General features: G+C 36.5%; 1 protein-coding gene across 4 annotated transcripts in view; it reads left to right on the top strand.

The window, feature by feature from the left end:
- LOC142237265 (capon-like protein) overlaps window positions 1-20,418 on the top strand; it is a 795,171-nt gene that overhangs the window by 631,734 nt on the left and 143,019 nt on the right. For 2 of the 4 annotated variants that reach the window (XM_075308678.1, XM_075308677.1), the window contains exon 1: window positions 9,096-9,821. The exons of the other annotated variants lie outside the window; for them this stretch is intronic. The gene's annotated coding sequence lies outside the window, so the exon portion shown is untranslated. Of the gene's footprint in view, window positions 1-9,095; window positions 9,822-20,418 lie in introns of those variants that run through there. 4 annotated transcript variants of the gene reach the window in all.

The raw sequence follows: 20,418 nt of genomic DNA, 5'->3' as shown, positions 1-20,418 counted from the left end.
ATTAAATTAAGAATTTTCTTCTTGGATTTAGAAAATCCGTACTTACCGTACTTTTGACACCGCTACGGCTTGAATCAAGTAAACTTTTCTCTATTAATTTTTTGGGTGTAGTGAAAACAAAATTTATGCCGCAGAAATATAGGAACATGTACTACTTCCCAGGAAAAAAAATGGTAGTTGTTCCACAAACATTTCTTTATAAGCCCATTTCGGGATCCTCTATCAATCTTTCCCACTGCCTACCAATAAGAGTGGTATTTCACTAATTTGATTTTAGTCGCCAGATTTCGCTCACTCCGATACATACCCTGATTCAAAATTTAATTTATGAACTTAAAGAAGATTTAAAATCGCACTAAATATGTCGAAGGGGTACGGCTGTACTTTATTTATTTACATAATAATAAGTGTTAAATTTTATCAAAACTGCTAAGTGCCTATCGGACGTCTCTCGTAAGTGCCTATGTGTGTGTGTGTGGGGGCCACCGTCGTGCAATGGTTGCATGGGTTCAACCACAGTTTCGACCAAACACCAACAATTTTTTAGCGGTGGATTATCCCGTCCCAGTAATTCTGGTGACGTTTCTGAATGTTTCAAAGCTTCTCTAAATGGTTTCACCGCAATGTGGAACTAACTTAACCTTTGTGTGTGTGTGTGTGTCTATCAACGTTCTATACACTCCCTCTGCTTCCGTAAATTTTATGAGAACCTAGATGGATACTTTGTTTATTTTTGAATAATTTTCATTTACCTCTTGTTTGGATTTTCACTTGCAGATTAAAGTAATTATTATTCGTTGGATCTTGTTATGCGTACTATACTACAAATTTTCTTTTAATGTTCTTCGTTGTATATTCGAACAACGGTGTGTAGTGACGTCACGAAAAGAAAAAAAAACGTATAATTTTCTTTCTCTCTTCTCGTCGTGCAATAAGTAAATCTTCGATGAGATAAATTAGCTTTGGTAAGGAGAAAAGCAAACAAGAGGGTCTACATTTAGTTGATGTCGTTCACCGTTGTTTGTTTGGATTTTGGCATGGATCCGTAGACAAAGGAAGTGAGTTGGGTTGGAGATATTGTACAATACCGGAATGGATTGTCTGAGTTTTAATTCTATACAGTTTATAGTTTATAGGTATTATAAGTTAGTGCATATATTAGCAACACTCAGAACGACAGGACGAGATAGACACATGGTGTATTTGGAAATAATGGGCTGGCTCCTAGGCGATTTAGCGATGTTCTACTGACCGGTTGTCTTTCTATCGATCTTTGGAAAATCGTCTTGAAATTTGGCATAAGTCCATCTTTTCAGCCATAATCGATCCCCAAGATGATGTATACAGTCAAACACAATGAACCCACCTGGAAGGAAAATGTTGGTTAATTTTATAAAAATTTTAACTAGACTGTAACATAAAAGTTTGACGTTTGAAGAAAAAAATATTTGAGTTTAAAATTGCCTTTAGTCCCATACGAAGTTCGTGGTTGGCGCATTTTTATAAAGTTAGGGGTGATGTCTAGACGTAATAGTTTGGCTGATAAGTCCCCGGTCTGACACATAGATGGTGTCGCTAGTATTAAATGCATATTATTTTTATATAGTACCAACCTTCAAATGATTCGTGTCAAAATTTGAAGTCTGTAAGTCAATTAGTTTGTGAGATAGATCGTCTTTTGTGAATCAACATTTGTTATTGTGGAAAAATGGAAAAAAAAGAATTTCGTGTTTTGATAAAATACAAATTTCTAAAGGGGAAAAATACGGTGGAAGCAAAAACTTGACTTGATAATGAGTTTCCGGACTCTGCCCCAGGGAAATCAACAATAATTGATTGGTATGAAAAATTCAAGCGTGGTGAAATGAGCACGGAGGACGGTGAACGCAGTGGACGCCCGAAAGAGGTGGTTACCGACGAAAACATTAAAAAAATTCACAAAATGATTTTGAATGACCGTAAAATGAAGTTGATCGAGATAGCAGAGGCCTTAAAGATATCAAGGGAATGTGTTGGTCATATCATTCATCAATATTTGGATATGCGGAAGCTCTGTGCAAAATGGGTGCCGCGCGAGCTCACATTTGACCAAAAACAACAACGTGTTGATGATTCTGAGCGGTGTTTGCAGCTGTTAACTCGTAATACACCCGAGTTTTTCCGTCGATATGTGACAATGGATGAAACATGGCTCCATCACTACACTCCTGAGTCCAATCGACAGTCGGCTGAGTGGACAGCGACCGGTGAACTGTCTCCGAAGCGTGGAAAGACTCAAAAGTCCGCTGGCAAAGTAATGGCCTCTGTTTTTTGGGATGCGCATGGAATAATTTTTATCGATTATCTTGAAAAGGGAAAAACCATCAACAGTGACTATTATACCGCGTTATTGGAGCGTTTGAAGGTCGAAATCGCGGCAAAACGGCCCCATATGAAGAAGAAACCAGTAAGGAAAGCCTAAAGTCGGGCGAAGCCGACTATATTATACCCTGCACCACTTTGTAGATCTAAATTTTCGATACCATATCACATCCGTCAAATGTGTTGGGGGCTATATATAAGGGTTGGTCCCAAATACATACATTTAAATATCACTCGATCTGGAAGAATTTTATAGACTTCTACAAAATCTATAGACTCAAAATTTAAGTCGGCTAATGCACTAGGGTGGAACACAATGTTAGTAAAAAATAAATATGGGAAACGTTTAAATCTGAAGCAATTTTAAGGAAACTTCGAAAAAGTTTATTTATGATTCATCGCTCGATATATATGTATTAGAAGTTTAGGAAAATTAGAGTCATTTTTACAACTTTTCGACTAAGCAGTGGTGATTTTACAAGGAAAATGTTGGTATTTTGACCATTTTTGTCGAAATCAGAAAAACATATATATATATGGGAGCTATATCTAAATCTCAACCGATTTCAACCAAATTTGGCACGCATAGCTACAATGCTAATTCTACTCCCTGTGCAAAATTTCAACTAAATCGGAGTTAAAAATTGGCCTCTGTGGTCCTATGAGTGAAAATCGGGCGAAAGCTTCATATGGGAGATATATCCAAATCTGAACCGATTTCAAGCAAATTTGGCACGCATAGTTACAACGCAAATTCTACTCCCTATGCAAAATTTCAACTAAATCGGAGCAAAAAATTGGCCTCTGTGGGCAAATGAGTGTAAATCGGGCGAAAGCTATATATGGGAGCTATATCTAAATCTGAACCGATTTTGCTGATATTTTGCAAGTTTTTCGAGACTCATAAAATATTCGGATGTACGGAATTTGAGGAAGATCGGTTGATAAACACGCCAATTATGACCAGATCGGTGAAAAATATATATGGCAACTATATCTAAATCTGAACCGATTTTTTCCAAAATCAATAGGGATCGTCTTCGAGCCGAAACAGGACCCTATACCAAATTTTAGGACAATCGGACTAAAACTGCGAGCTGTACTTTGCACACAAAAATACATCAACAGACAGACAGACGGACAGACAGACGGACATCGCTAAATCGACTCAGAATTTAATTCTAAGCCGATCCGTATACTAAAAGGTTGGTCTATGATTACTCCTTCTTGGCGTTACATACAAATGCACAAACTTATTATACCCTGTACCACAGTAGTGGTGAAGGGTATAAAAAGTGTTGTTCCCCAAGACAACGCACCGTGCCATAAGTCATTGAGAACGATGACAAAAATTCATGAATTGGGCTTCGAATTGCTTCCCCACCCACCGTATTCTCCAGATCTGGCCCCCAACGACTTTTTCTTGACATCATACCTCAAAAGGATGCTCGCAGGGAAAAAATTTGGCTGCAATGAAGAGGTGATCGCCGAAACTGAGGCTTATTTTGAGGCAAAACCGAAGAAGTACTACCAAAATGGTATCAAAAAATTGGAAGGTCGTTATAATCGTTGTATCGCTTTTGAAGGGAACTATGTTGAATAATAAAAACGAATTTTGACAAAAAAATGTGTCTTTTTTTGTTAGACCGGGGACTTATCAGCCAACCTGTTACTATAATGGATATCTGATTTTGTGATATTCGCTGATTAAAATTTGGGCTTATAATTTGCTTGAGATTTTCTGGGGCGTCTATACAATATACGCTATATCCTTTTTCAATATTGGGGCGGGGACGTAGACCTCCTCTAAAACTGAAAAAAATAGAATTCTCAATTTTACGTGAAATTTACAAAGGCCGTAGGGAAGGTTATGAAATCAATTGGTGTACTTGATTTTTGGGTATTTGGCCGGGAACCTTCTCCTTGTCCCACACTATGAAACTTGAAGGAAAGTTTACAGATTTTCTTGGAATTTGCAGAGAAAGTGACGCCCCTTTACAAAACAGAGAGCAAAATCTAACCTTCTCCGATTTTCTTGGAATTGGTCGGGGAGGGGCAAAGGAGGGGTGTTACCTTTCGCCCGATTTTTTTAAATAGAAAGTAGAGGATTGTCGAAAATGGGAACTCGGTACATAATTTTATGATTTTTCACAGGCTTCTACCAGACTTTTTTAAGTAAAAAACTTAAATTTACATGAAGTTGACCGGCAAGAGGGTAGAGGGTGCTTCATTTTCCGGTATATGTTTGGGAAAGGCATGTTCTCCGTGTCCAACATTTTAGCAAATGTTAATATGGTCAATTTTTAAGTACTTTTACTTTTTCCGATTTTTTGGACAGCATATTGAGGAGAAGTACACCTCTTTGACAAACCACGCTTGAAATTCACTGGAAATGTAGAAGATTGTCCAACGGTTCTAAAATAGAACAATTAAAAAATAAACAAAAAATGGTTGAAAGTGAACACCCCTTACCCGACGTTTATTAAGCCGTTGTACATAACCGCCCTATTTCTGTATATAAACGAAAAAGCAATTAGTCCAAGTAGACCATGGAGTGATTAATCAGTACTTCAGTTTTTGTGCCAGACTTCCTCTGACCCTACCATTCTTAAAAAGCGTTCAAATCTTCTATAATTTGTTTTCAGATCGAAGGATATGGTTGACTAATTCAACGTAGATATGCTTCGGGAGGCGCAGTGAATCGGGCCGCTAGTGTACTCTATAAAACGATGCGGGGTATAATGTGCACTGTGACTGATATACATTGCAACCATTCTCAGGTTGCTTTATTTAAAATACTCATCTGCTAGCTGACAGATTTATTACACTGGCAGTTCATTTTATTGTTTACAAGTTTTCGATAACATTTCAGTTTATTGCATTAAAAAAATATTATTCGTTATAGAAGTCAAGCGTGATAGTGTGATTGCTTTATATTTGTCTGGAAACCCTCATGAGGCTACCTTTAGAGTCCTTCAGCATTTAAATGTGAATAAAGGTTTTGTTTATCGCTCGTGATACTATCAATGTTGCTTTTCGTCCATAAGTCGAACGCAAAAAACGTTAACAAGAAATGATGCGAAAATTTAATTAACGCCAGATTTGATCGAAATCTACGCCGATGTAGTAGAAACCATGCTCGTGAGCTGAAAATATCGCGGGAATGTGAACTTCCGAAAAGTGCAAGATCTAACCGATGCACATCCAAGTTAGACTGGAAAGAACCAAGTAGTTGCTTCATGGTGCAATGCTTAGCATGCCCGCCTTGCATACACAAGGTCGTGGGTTCGATTCCTGCTTCGACCGAACACCAAAAAAAGTTTTTCAGCGGTGAATTATCTCACCTCAGTAATGCTGGTTACATTTCTGAGGGTTTCAAAGCTTCTCTAAGTGGTTTCACTGCAATGTGGAATGCCGTTCGGACTCGGCTATAAATAGGAGGTCCCTAATCATTGAGCTTAACATGGAATCGGGCAGCACTCAGTGATAAGAGAGAAGTTCACCAATGTGGTATCACAATGGACTGAATAGTCTAAGTGAGCCTGATACATTGGGCTGCCAGCTAATCTAACCTAACCTAACGACTGATGGTCGCTCTCCGCTCGTATTCACCGACCATGGGGTCAAAATAAATATCGAATATTATTGGGGAATTGTCCTAAATACCGTATTAAAGCTCTGGGTAGACAAACATTTCGGTCGCAGACTATGACGTTCGAACAGAATCAGGGTTGGCCTGTCACAAACTGTGACTTTTGCGACGCTATAATATTTACGTATGCCGCAAAAGTCGTAAACCTACTGTAGAAAACCTAATTTTGAATAGAAGAAATCCTGAACATTTTTATACCCTCCACCATAGGATGGGGGTATATTAACTTTGTCATTCCGTTTGTAACACATCGAAATATTGCTCTAAGACCCCATAAAGTATATATATTCTGGGTCGTGGTGAAATTCTGAGTCGATCTGAGCATGTCCGTCCGTCAGTCCGTCCGTCTGTTGAAATCACGCTAACTTCCGAACGAAACAAGCTAATGACTTGAAACTTGGCACAAGTAGTTGTTATTGATGTAGGTCGAATGGTATTGCAAATGGGCCATATCGGTCCACTTTTACGTATAGCCCCCATATAAACGGACCCTCAAATTTGGCTTGCGAATCCTTTAAGAGAAGCAAATTTCATCCGATCCGGCTGAAATTTGGTACATGGTGGTATATGGTCTCTAAGAACCATGCAAAAATTGGTCCACATCGGTCCTAAATTATATATAGCCCCCATATAAACCGATCCCCAGATTTGGCTTGCGGAGCCTCTAAGAGAAGCAAATTTCATCCGATCCGGCTGAAATTTTGTGCATGGTGTTAGTATATGGTCTCTAACAACCATGCAAAAATTGGTCCACAGCGGTCAATAATTATATATAGCCGCCATATAAACCGATCACCAGATTTGACCTCCGGAGCCTCTTGGAAGACCAAAATTCATCTGATTCAGTTCAAATTTGGTACGTGGTGTTAATATATGGCCTCAAACACCCATGCAAAAATTGGTTGAAATCGGTCCATAATTATATACAGGCCCCATATAAACCGATCCCCAGAATTGACCTCCGGAGCCCCTTGGTAGAGCAAAATTCATCCGATTCGGTTGAAATTTGGTACGTGATGTTTGTATATTGTATCCAACAACCATGCAGGAATTGGTTCATATCAGTCCATAATTATATATAGCTCCCATATAAACCGATCCCCAAATTTGACCTCCGGTGCCTTATGGAGAAGTAAAATTCATCCGATCTGGTTGAAATTTGGTACGTGGTGGTAGTATATGATATTTAACAACCATGCCAAAAGTGGTCCATATCAGTCCATAATCATATATAGCCCCCATATAAGCCGATCCCGAGATTTGGTTTTGGAGCCTCTTGGAGGAGCAAATTTCATCCGAGTCAGTTAAAATTTGGTACATTGTGCTAGTATATGGCCGTTAACAACCATGCCTAACTAGGTCCATATCGGTCTATATTTATATATAGCCCTCAGATAAATCGATCCCCAATCACACAAACATTGGCACATATCAAGTTCATAATTGTATATAGCCCCCATATAAGCGACCCCCATATTTCAATTCTGGCTGTCTTCTACGTATGGACTAAGTCACGGTTTAGAAAACGATGTTAAGAAATTTTAAGATACCACAACCCAAGTAATTCGATTGTGGATGACATTCTTTCGTAGAAGTTTCTACGCAATCCATGGTGGAGGGTACATAAGATTCGGCCTGTCCGAACTTACGGCCATATATACTTGTTTAATTTAGTTTGACAGCATTCGCTGTGAATTTCTGTAGAAATATGTGAAAGTTTTCCCACGATTAGGCCTATTTTCTTAGGTGGTATCGAAATTCCCGTTGGTGAGTGTGCAAAATACCTTGGGATTATATTCGACAGGAGACTGAACTTAAAGCTAAGAAAGGACGAGAAAATCCACGGTTACCCTGTACTCGTGCAAAAGGCAATAGGGAAAATGTGGGGACTGAAACCGAAAATTGTGAACATTCCTAAGAATTGAAACTTCTTCGCACATACCATCGTCTAGGATATCATCGAATTCGCTGCCTAGCTGACGCGACTAAAGTATTTTGAGTTTGCGACTTTTGTTACTTTTTCTACATTTACGACGCATATGTGACGTTTACAACTTTGCGACAGTCGCAAACCTAAAAAAGTTTGATACAGATCATCTCTGAACAGGATTCAACTTCATTGCACGCTTCATTTCTACCGCATAATGGCCACCAAAATATCCGGATCTCCGTTAGGCTTTGGCGCCTGGGTCGACAAAGTATCGATCTACTCCAAACGGTGATTTGCCGAAGTACCGTGCAGCATGCGATGGCTTTCTCGGCTGTTTGAAGACCATAATTCGTGCTAAAGGTAGCCAATTCGAACAAATCGAATTTATGCCAGCCCAATATTACGGTCTCACATAGACTATTGAGTCCATTGTTGTGATACCACAGTGGTGAAGTTTTCTTCTTATCACTGAGTGCTGCCCGATTTTATCGCCGAGTCCGAACGGTGTTCTCCACATTGTAATGAAACCACTTAGAGATGCTTTGAAACGCTCAAAAATTTCTCCAGCATTGCTCAGAGGGGATAATCCACCACCGAACAATGTTTTGGTGTTTGGTCGACCCTTTGTAACATATGCAAGGCGAGTATGCTAACCATTGTAAAGCAGTGGCGCCCTTTGTCATATTTCGCCAAAATACAACTCCTTTTGTCCAAAATTGTATACTTCAGAAAATAAAGGGCTTATTTCAGTGTAGATCTAGACATTCATAATATCTGTAAAGAGGTGTGGTGTTTTCATAGGTTCCATGATGGACTTTTTTTTAAGTTCAAAAAGGGGTTTTTGTTGCCAAAAATGACCAATGATTATCATCCATTTCCACCTGTCCACATCAGAGGGAAATTGTATTTCACTAGATTTCTTCGTCCATATAATGTTCGAAAATTTCACACAGTTTTAGAGAATTCCAAATTACGAAAAGCTTTCGTTTTTACGCATAAACTAAAAGCTTTGCCATACGACTCTCCAAATGAGAAAAGAAAATTTATTTTTCTCCTCGTTATTGATAATCAACACAAAGAAATTCTTCCAAATCTACAAACGATCATTTAGTATATCAAGTGCTATACGTCGTATGAGTTCTCTAGATAATTTAAGCGAATGGAAATATAATCGAACGCGGATATTCAAGAAAATATCATAAATATATATATTCGTTTTTTTTTTGTTCGTTTGTGGAAAAAGAAAATAGAAATTTTCTTTGTGTACATACACCACAAAAAAAAAAAGAGTAAACACACATAAGTTTTCACAATTCTCACGTGTTTGTGTTTGTGCTTAGAATATATATAAAAAATACATAAAATGTGAAAGATTCATTAAAATGAAGTGAAAACAAGAAAGTGGAATTACAAAGCGAAAAAGAAGAGAGGAAATTCCTCATACAATCAAATGATTTGGAAAAATAATCAAAGTAAAAAACAACACGATAATAATCAATCATAGAATATATATTGAAAAATCATAATACGAAATAAATACCATGTCCTAACCAAAAATTCTCCCACAAATGGGTGAAAGAAAGCATTCGAATAAACAAAAAATATAATCAACAAAAAAGATAATTGAACTAAACATCAGTTTTCCGTACGAAATTGGGTGCCGAAAGAAATCTCTGTCGCCTATATACCTTTGTGTGTATGATAAAAAAATAAATAAATATATTTGAGTGAAATTTTATTTAAAAAAAAAGCATTACCTATAGAAAAATGGATAAAAAATCCGCAGATTTTTGAACAAACAAAACACCAAAAAAAATGCAAAAAATGTTTTTTTGTTATGAAAAGCAGCAGCATTATCTGAACATTTTAAAATAGATGGTGAATAAATAATTAGCAGTTGTTGTTTTTTTTATTATTCTTTTTTCAATTGTCAATCATTACTCTTACACTTTTTGTCAATAACTAAGTAATATAAGGAACAAGGTTGGCCTGTCGCAAACTGTGACTTTTGCGACATACGTTTATGACGGTATACTGCGTATGTCGCAAAAGTCGTAAGCCCAATGTAGAGGTTAGGTTAGGTGGCAGCCCGATGTATAAGGCTCAATTAGACTATTCAGTCCATTGTGATACCACACTGGTGAACTTCTCTCTTATCACCAGAGATGGTCTGTATCAAACTTTTTTAGGTTTGCGACTGTCGCAAAGCTGTAAACGTCGTAAACGTCACATACGCGTCGTAAATGTAGAAAAAGTAACAAAAGTCGCAAACTGAAAATACTTTAGTCGCTATACCTAGGCAGCGAATTCGATGATATCCAAGACGATGTTATGTGCGAAGAAGTTTCAATTCTTAGGAATGTTCGCAATTTTCGGTTTTAGTCCCCACATTTTCCCTATTGCCTTTTGCACGAGTATAGGGTAACCGTGGATTTTCTCGTCATTTCTTAACTCTAATAGGTGGCAGCCCGATGTATAAGGCTCACTATTCAGTTCATTGTGATACCACACTGGTGAACTTCTCTCTTATCACTGAGTGCTGCCCGATTCCATGTTAAGCTCAATGACAAAGGACCTCCTTTTTATAGCCGAGTCCGAACGGCGTTCCACATTGCAGTGAAACCACTTAGAGAACCCTCAGAAATGTCACCACCATTACTGAGGTGGGATAATCCACCGTACACCGAAAGAATTTTCTTCGTAAAAAGAACGAAAAATTTCGTTAAAAGTACGAAATTTGTCATTGTTTTACAACCAAAGAAACTTTTCATTAAAAGTACGAAATATTTCGTACTTCTTACGAAGAAAAGTTCTTCCAAAATTTTCGCAGTTTGTATGAAAAAAAAAATCGTACTTTTTATGAAGAATCTTCGTACTTTTTATGAAAAATCTTCGTACTTTTTATGAAACAATTTCGTTCTTTTTATGAAAATGTTTCGTACTTTTTATGAAAAATTTTCGTAGTTTTTATGAAAAATTTTCGTACTTTTTATGAAAAACTTTCGTACTTTTTTTCAAAAATGTTCGAACTTTTAGAAAAAAAATTATAGTCGAAAGTGCATTTGGTTGTAGTTACAAGTGTGAAAAATGACATCACTACTTTACATCTTAAGTTTTTGAATAATTTTTAGTTTTATTGCTTCACTTTTATTCATAGCGCGCTATAACCCAAATGAGAAGTAGCATAGACTTACATAAAACAAGTATATACAGCAGTAAGTTCGGCCGGGCCGAATCTTAAATACCCACCACCATGAACCAAATATTAGGGTTTCCTTTGAAATTTCAGGAGGGCTTGAGGACTTGAGGACACAACCCGAAGATAAATTTAAAGATTTCACCTATGAGGACTATATCACATTCTGGATTTATAAGAACCATTTTTGTTTGAGGTTTAGAGGAATCATTAACATCTCTTGTAAGTGTGCAAGAAAATTATAAAATAACGTCTTGATTTGAAATCTTAAATCTGTAGAAGTAAAATCTGAAAATTTTACATTGAGTTTCAAGCAATTTTCATGATCAGTGCGCCTTCTACACCCTCAAGAAGTGAAGTCGGTCTATATGGAGGCATTACCAAATGGACCGATATAAACTTAATCCGATACACGTTTTTGTGAGCCTAAAATACCAGAATATTTACAATTTCAGGCATATCAGATAAAAACTACGGTTTCTAGAAACCCAAGGAGTTAAATCGGGAGATCGTTCTTATGGGGGCTATACTAAAATATGGACCGATACTCACCATTTTCGGCACACCTCTTTGTGACCCGAAAATACCTCTAGATTTCCAATTTCAGGCAAATAGGATAAAAACTTCGGATTCTAGAAGCCCAAGAAGTAAAATTGGGGAATCGGTCTATATGGGGGCTATACCAAAATATGGATCGATACTCACCATTTTCGGTACACCTCTTTATGGTCCTAAAATACCTCTAGATTTCCAATTTCAGACAAATTGGATAAAAACTACAGTTTCTATAAGCCCAAGACCCCAAATCGGGAGATCGGTCTATATGGGGGCTATACCAAAATATGGACCGATACTCACAATTTTTGGCACACGTATTTGTGGTCCTACAATACCTCCAGATTTCCAATTTCAGGTAAATTGAATAAAAACTGCGGTTTCTATAAGCCCAAGAAGTAAAATCGGGAGATCGGTCTATATGGGGGCTATACCAAAATATGGACCGATACTCACAATTTTTGGCACACATATTTGTAGTCCTACAATACCTCTAGATTTCCAATTTCAGATAAATTGAATAAAAACTGCGGTTTCTATAAGCCCAAGAAGTAAAATCGGGAGATCGGTCTATATGGGGGCTATACCAAAATATGGACCGATACTCACAATTTTTGGCACACATATTTGTGGTCCTACAATACCTCTAGATTTCCAATTTCAGGTAAATTGAATAAAAACTGCGGTTTCTATAAGCCCAAGAAGTAAAATCGGGAGATCGGTCTATATGGGGGCTATACCAAAACGTGGACCGATACTCACCATTTTTGGCACATCTCTTTATGGTCATAAAATACCTCCAGATTTCAAATTTCAGGCAAATTGGATAAAAAATACGATTTCTATAAGCCCAAGACCCCAAATCGGGAGGTCGGTTTATATGGGGACTATATCAAAACCTGGACCGATATAGCCCATCTTCGAACTTGACCTGCCTGCAGACAAAAGACGAGCTTGTGCAAAATTTCAGCACGATTGCTTCATTATTGAAGTCTGTAGCGTGATTACAACAGACAGACAGACAGACAGACAGACAGACAGACAGACAGACGGACAGACGGACATCGTTATATAGTCTTAGAATTTCTCCCTGATCAAGAATATATATACTTTATATAGTCGGAAATCGATATTTCGATGCGTTACAAACGGAATGACAAACTTATTATACCCCCGTCACCATTCTATGGTGGTGGGTATAAAAATAGAATAAATGAATACACTCAAGGACATTATAAAAAACAATTTAATGCCGCGAACGGAAATTTTACAACTTCAATGAAACTTCTTCGTTATTTCAAAGAAAATGTTTCGTACTTTTTATGAAGAAATTTTAACGCAGAATGTTTCGTAAAATATTCGTAAAAACTTCTTCACAAAATTCATGAAATTTGAAGAAAGTTTCGTTAAAAGTACGAACTTTTTACGAAGAAAAGTTAATGTAGAATATTTCGTAAAAGTTTCGTATATTCGTAAAATGTTCTTCGTAAAATTTACGAAAATGAATGAAAATTTCGTTATTTTAATGAAGAATTCACGAAGAATAGTTAATGAAGAATTCTTCGTAAAATTAACGAAGAGAATTCTTTCGGTGTAATTACGTTGTTTCAATTAATTTTTAATTGAAAGTTCTTTAATCACATAAATTGTTGCATCAATCACCACCCACCTATTAAACAAGTAAGGAAAGTCAGGCGGGACCGACTATATTATACCCTGCACCACATTGTAGATCTAAATTTTCGATACCATATCACATCCTTCAAATGTGTTGGGGGCTATATATAAAGGTTTGTCCCAAATACATTCATTTAAATATCACTCGATTTGGACAGAATTTGATAGACGTTTACAAAATCTATAGACTCAAAATTTAAGTTGCCTAATGCACTAGGGTGGAACACAATTTAAGTAAAAAAATATGGGAAACATTTAAATCTGAAGCAATTTTAAGGAAACTTCGCAGAAGTTTATTTATGATTTATCGCTCGATATATATGTAGTAGAAGTTTATGAAAATTAGAGTCATTTTTACAACTTTCCGACTAAGCAGTGGCGATTTAACAAGGAAAATGTTGGTATTTTGACCATTTTTGTCGAAATCAGAAAAACATATATATGGGAGCTCTATCTAAATCAGAACCGATTTCAATCAAATTTGGCACACATGACTATATTTCTAATTGTACTCCAAGTGCAAAATTTCAACTAAATTGGGTCAAAACTCTGCCTTCTGGGGCCATATAAGTCCATATCGGGCGAAAAATATATATGGAAGCTATATCTAAATCTCAACCGATTTCAATCAAATTTGGCACACTTGACTATACGACTAAGTGTTATATTTGTACAAAATTTCAAGCAAATCGGTATAAAACTCCGGCTGCTGGGTCCATATTAGTGCATATCGGGCGAAAGATATATGTGGGAGCTATATCTAAATATGAACCGATTTCTTCGAAAATCAATAGGGTTCTATTCTGACCCAAATTAGGAACATGTGCCACATTTGAAGGCGATTCGACTTAAATTGCGACCTAGACATTGATCACAAAAATGTGTTCACAGGCAGACGGACGGACGGAGATGGTTATATCGACTCAGGGACCCACACTGAGCATTATTGCCAAAGACACCATGTGTCTATCTCGTCTCCTTCTGGGTGTTACAAACATATGCACTAACTTATAATACCATGTTCCACAGTGTGGCGCAGGGTATAAAAATGAATTGATCAAATTAAAAATTAATTGAAAGTATTAAGTTTTGTGAGTATTTTTGTATTAAATAAAATATTTTTTGAATTTTTAATTGAATATTTTTTAAGAATTAATTATGATTTGAATTGGAAATTTTTTTCATGATATTTTTCTGTGAATGTGTATGATCATTAAAATGTATACGCACGTTTCGTTTGTAAAATTTGGAGACTTACTTGGAATAAAGACAATTTCATTGGACTGGGGTAAATTTCCGAAAAATAATGGTCTTCCCGGATTCTCTCAAATCGTGGCAAAATTAAATTAAACCAATATTCAAATTTTCTATTTTAAATAATTCATGTTTGGTGACATTGCTTCATTGTATAACTGATCTCGTTTTTTCTTACGGGAAAACAAAATAAATGCGAAATATGAACAAAAACAAAATTTTACACATGATTTTTGTTTTTGCTCTTTCTCTTCCTCTCTCTCTCTCTCTCTCTAATATTCGTTGTATGATCTAAGTCAAACAATAACATTTCTCTTTGGAAAAATTAGTAGACATCCATAAAACAACTCGTACACTTATTAATTGGATATACAAACACAATTAAGTGATCAACCCAGCAGGGCAATGAAGAAGGATTTCGACAAGTTAAAACATTTTGTATGTCTTAAATTAATAGATTGATTTTTTAAAATTTATAATTTGTTATATGGAAATATTTGTTTAATAGATGAAATTTATGTAATAATATGTATTAAAATATAACATAGTTAAATACATTATTTTAGGTATGTATTGGGAAGCTCACTACGAATTTCGATGCCCAGTGAAGACTAACATTGTCCTGGTATATGACCCTATGTGAAATGGAACAGCCAATAAGGAGGTCACTTCAAACGTGCTTCAAGAGCTAAATTTTTTAATGGGGAACATGTAACATATTTGTTGCATTCATATCATTTTCTCGGAAATTATGTGTCCGACTGCAGCAAGCATTTCGTGAGAAATTATCGTCTTTTCTGGCAAAAATATAAAATAACATTGTGGTCTTCAAATATGTTTAAAATGTTCATATTTCTTCTCTGCGTGAAAAGAAAATGGAATTTCCCAATTTAGCCTCCGATAGGCTTGGAAAGAGGTCTGTCTAGGCAATGAGTTAAGGAAGCTATATTAAATCTAATACAATATAAACGATATCCTATAGACTTAGGTTAGGTTAAGTTAAGTTAGGTATAGTGGCAGCCCGATATTTTTTAGACTATTGAGTGCTGTCCTTTTTATAGCCGAGTCCGAACAGCGTTCCACATTGCAGTGAAACCACTTATAGAAGCTTTGAAATACTCAAAAATGTCACAAGTATTACTGAGGTGGGATAATCCACCGCTGGTGTGTGGTCGAATCTGTGGTTTGAACCCACTAAGATACCAATTTTATACGATTTTTTTAGATATCCAATATCGATTTAAAAATGAGATCTGTATCTAGCGAACAATCAATAAATGGCCAGAAGGACGGATTCTCAGGCCTTGATCGACTTTTAAAGAGATTTAGGTATATATTTTTATACGCTCCACCATAGCAATGGGGGGTATATTAACTTTGTCATTCCGTTTGTAACACATCGAAATATTGCTCTAAGACGACATAAAGTATATATATCCTGGGTCGTGGTGAAATTCTGAGTCGATCTAAGCATGTCCGTCCGTCCGTCTGTTGAAATCATGCTAACTTCCGAACGAAACAAGCTATCGACTTCAAACTTGGCACAAGTAGTTTTTATTGATGTAGGTCGGATGGTATTGCCAATGGGCCATATCGGTCCGTTTTTACGTATAGCCCCCATATAAACCGATCCCCCAGGCTTGCGAAGCCTCTAAGAGAAGCAAATTTCATCCGATCCGGCTGAAATTTGGTACATGGTGTTGGTATATGGTCTCTAACAACCATGCAAAAAATGGTTCACATCGGTCCCTAAATAATTTATATATAGCCCCCATATAAACCGAACCCCGGAGTTGACCTCCGGAGCCCCTTGGAAGAGCAAAATTCACCCGGTTGAAATTTGGTACGTGGTGTTAGTATATGGTCTCCAACAACCATGGAAAAATTGGTCCACACCGGTCTTAATTATATAACTCTCAATGTTGCAATTTTTTACCAATCGAAATCGCCATAAGTTTTTTGTGCATCGGTGAGCTCTTGCACCTTTTGGAACTTCATTGGCTCATTTCTCAATATGTGTTGAATCCGTTCTTCCAATAAAGGGTGTTACGGTCAAAATTTGGTCAATATAAACTTGACGTATTTCTTTCAATTTTGCATTTAAAAAACCTGAACACCCCTCATTTGAAGGTGTGTGTGTGTGTAGAATGTTACTCCTATTTTGATTTTGGAATTCACTCTTCAGTTGTCAAAGTGCCGTCCAAGCAAGAAGAGCAGCGGATCAAAATTTTGCTCGCGCATCGCGAAAATCCGAGCTACTCGCACGCAAAGCTGGCAAAATCGCTAAAAGTTGCCAAATCAACCGTTACAAATGTAATTAAAGTGTTTGGGGAACGTTTGTCGACAGCCAGGAAGTCTGGATCGGGGAGAAATCAAAAACCGAAAGCCGCTGAGACGACAAAGAGAGTTGCCGGTAGTTTCAAGCGAAACCCTAACCTCTCTCTCCGAGATGCCGCAAATAAGCTGGGTGTATCGTCTACAACCGTGCATCGAGCCAAAAAAACGAGCCGGACTATCGACTTACAAGAAGGTAATGACTCCAAATCGCGATGATAAACAAAATACGACGGCCAAAGCGCGATCCCGGAGGCTGTACACGACGATGCTGACGAAGTTTGACTGCACGCTCACAAAAAATCGCTTCTGTAACATATACTCCCAAACATATTTTGCTTCAAGCATATACATTCTTGGGTATTGCCCAAACATTTATATGTTTGATCTCTTCCAATATATAATATGTTTGAAAGCATATTGGTCTAAACAATATATGTTTGGGTAGTCTAAGTTCCAAACATTTTGTATTTTTGCATCCAAATTCAATAATGTTGTCTTCCAAAAAACAATATGTTATTTTGTGAACATATAATATGCTTGGAAGCATTTTGCACCCAAAAATATTATATGCTTAAAAAAATTCTCCCAAACAATATTGTGCTCAAAATTTTATTTATTTATTTATATATTTACAATCATAGTGAATTATGAAAATAAACAGGTAATATAGGTGCTAACAACATAGGTTTTCGACCTGAATGGTCAAAATTTTGTTTCTGCCTAATTGTATATTCCCCCACATCTTTCTCACTTCCAAGACATTTTTTAGTTCTTAGCACCTTTTTCTGTAATACTAACATTGTAGAAGAAATTATTCAATTTTTTTTTATTTTAATTTTACCTTTTGCCGGACGGGGATTCGAACAGCGGACCACACAGTTTGTAAGGATCAAAGAAGTAGCTGATCAATTGCCCAAGGAAAAATAAAATGTTAATTTTGTAATAACAAGCAACAACCACCAACTTAATTCAATATCGCTCCCTGTTAAATAGCGCTCCAAGCTACTAAACACATATATGTTTATAGGCTATTTCTAAATTAATATATGTTTGCATCCAAGCATATTATATTTACAAACATTTTATGTCCCAAACATAATATGTTCTAACATATTAACATATATGTCCCAAACATGTTATGCTAGTTTATGAAAATTATATGCTTGCACTCAAAAATGTTGTGTTTAAAAATTTGTGTTCCAAACATATAATGTTTATAGCCAAACATATGAAAAACAGTCTTTTTCATCCGTGTGCGTGGTAATGGACGACGAAACCTACGTCAAAGCCGATTACAAGCAGCTTCCGGGACAGGAGTTTTATACGGCAAAAGGAAGGGGAAAGGTAGCAGATATTTCCAAGCACATAAAACTGTCAAAGTTCGCAAAGAAATATCTGGTTTGGCAAACCATCTGTACCTGTGGCTTGAAAAGCAGCATTTTCATAGTCAACCAAGAAATTTACGTGAAAGAGTGTTTGAATAAACGTCTGCTGCCTTTCCTGAAGAAACACGGTTGTTCCGTATTGTTTTGGCCGGATTTGGCATCTTGCCATTATGGTAAAAAGGCCATGGAGTGGTACGCCGCCAACAACGTGCAGGTGGTTCCCAAGGACAAGAACCCTCCCAACACGCCACAGCTCCGCCCAATTGAGAAATACTGGGCTATTGTCAAGCGGAACCTAAAGAAGACCAAAAAAACTGCTAAGGACGAGCAGCAGTTCAAGGCAAACTGGCTTTCTGCGGCGAAGAAGGTGGACAAGGTGGCTGTACAAAATCTGATGGCAGGTGTCAAGCGTGAGGCCCGGCAATTCGGATTTGGAAAAGCGAAAGCCTAACTGAATATTTTTCTTGAATTGTATACTAATTGAACTTGAAAAAGAAATTTAATTTGATTTTTTAAATAAACGATTTCACCGATTTACACGCGTTTTCCCTTGACCAAATTTTGACCGTATCACCCTTTATGTTCAGCTTACCACCAGTTTTCTACCAATGCGGCGTGGATTTCGATCAAATTTTGCCCTCATTTTGAGATAATTTCGCAGTTGTTATCGCTTTTTTTTAATTGCTTAGACGCGATGCCCACCTGTCAGTATCAGAGTACCGAGCAATGGTACGAGAAACAAAAAAAATGTATTCACATTTAAAGGCTCTAACGATAGCCACTTAAGGTTTGACAAATATAAAGCAATCACATTTTCACGCTTGAATTCCATTATGAGTAACTTCATTTCTGAATGCAATAGATCAAAATGCTTTTGTAAACTTGTAAACAGTAAAATGAACTGCCTATGAAATAAATCTGTCAGCTGTCAGACAAGCGGCTTAGATATTAAACCAACCTGAACCAATACATGTCAGCCACGTTGTATTCTTTTATGCGACATTTAATTTACAAAAAAAAAAAATATTCTTCTCTTAAAACGGTCAACTAGTACATTTTCCGCATATGATATGGAAAAATGATATCATAGGATATGGAAAAATAATGGATATAGAATGATTCCGGGGATGTGCTAAAATAGCTATGCTTGTGTATTAACTTTCAATTGTTTGTTGGGTTATAATTGCTTTTTGTTTTACACTCATCGATGATGTCATAAAAATGACAAAATTTCCAATTTCCTATTGAAAAAATTGATTGATTCTTATAGCCTTTGATGTCAGCCATTCATAATTATCAGCAGATATATTTTAGGAAAAATAGAACCTATTACAAAAAAAAAACTCTTTAACTATGGCCCAATTTCCGGACAAACAAACAACCTTCAATTTTCACATTCACTTACATTGAAATGTGTCATTTCACAAACAAAAAGCTGATTCTTACATTTGCCCACATAGCAGAGGGGGCAAATTGTGGTAAACGAAATTCACATTAACTTCACGAGACTACGTCAAGTGTAAACTACACCCAAGGGCATAATTGAAAGACATTTTATGGTAGTGCAAAAGGGCAAACACGATATTCACCCGCGAAAGCCCTTTTAGACAGAACAACCAAACAAAAGAACGGCATTTAGCTTGGTGTGGTCGAAGCTCAAATATCCTCCATCGTCGTAACCGTTGAGAATTCCACAAAAAAACTCAAAAATTTACGCAAAAAGTTTATTCGTAATAAGAGGTGGCGCACACATATAACAAAAAAAAAAAAAAAAAATATGGCACAAAAATGAAACACATTTTTTTTAAGGAAAAATACAATATAAACGCATTTAATTTTCTGTGGAAATATAAAATCACTTTTGTCCAGATTTAATTTAACCTAAAATTTTTTTTATTTAGTTTCAAGATACAAGTTGAGTTCTGTAATGTAAACTGGTTAACCTATCACACAGAATTTTTTTGCATATTTTCAGGCGGTACATGTGGTATCGGAAGAAACAAGTGAACAAATATTGAACGTCTAAATTCGATCCGCATTCTTGTTATTAACGAGATTTGGTACAAAGATA

The sequence above is a fragment of the Haematobia irritans genome, chromosome 4 (genome assembly GCF_050003625.1).
Source record: "Haematobia irritans isolate KBUSLIRL chromosome 4, ASM5000362v1, whole genome shotgun sequence".
Taxonomy (NCBI): Eukaryota; Metazoa; Arthropoda; class Insecta; order Diptera; family Muscidae; genus Haematobia; species Haematobia irritans.
This window is presented reverse-complemented; position numbering and strand designations above follow the sequence as displayed.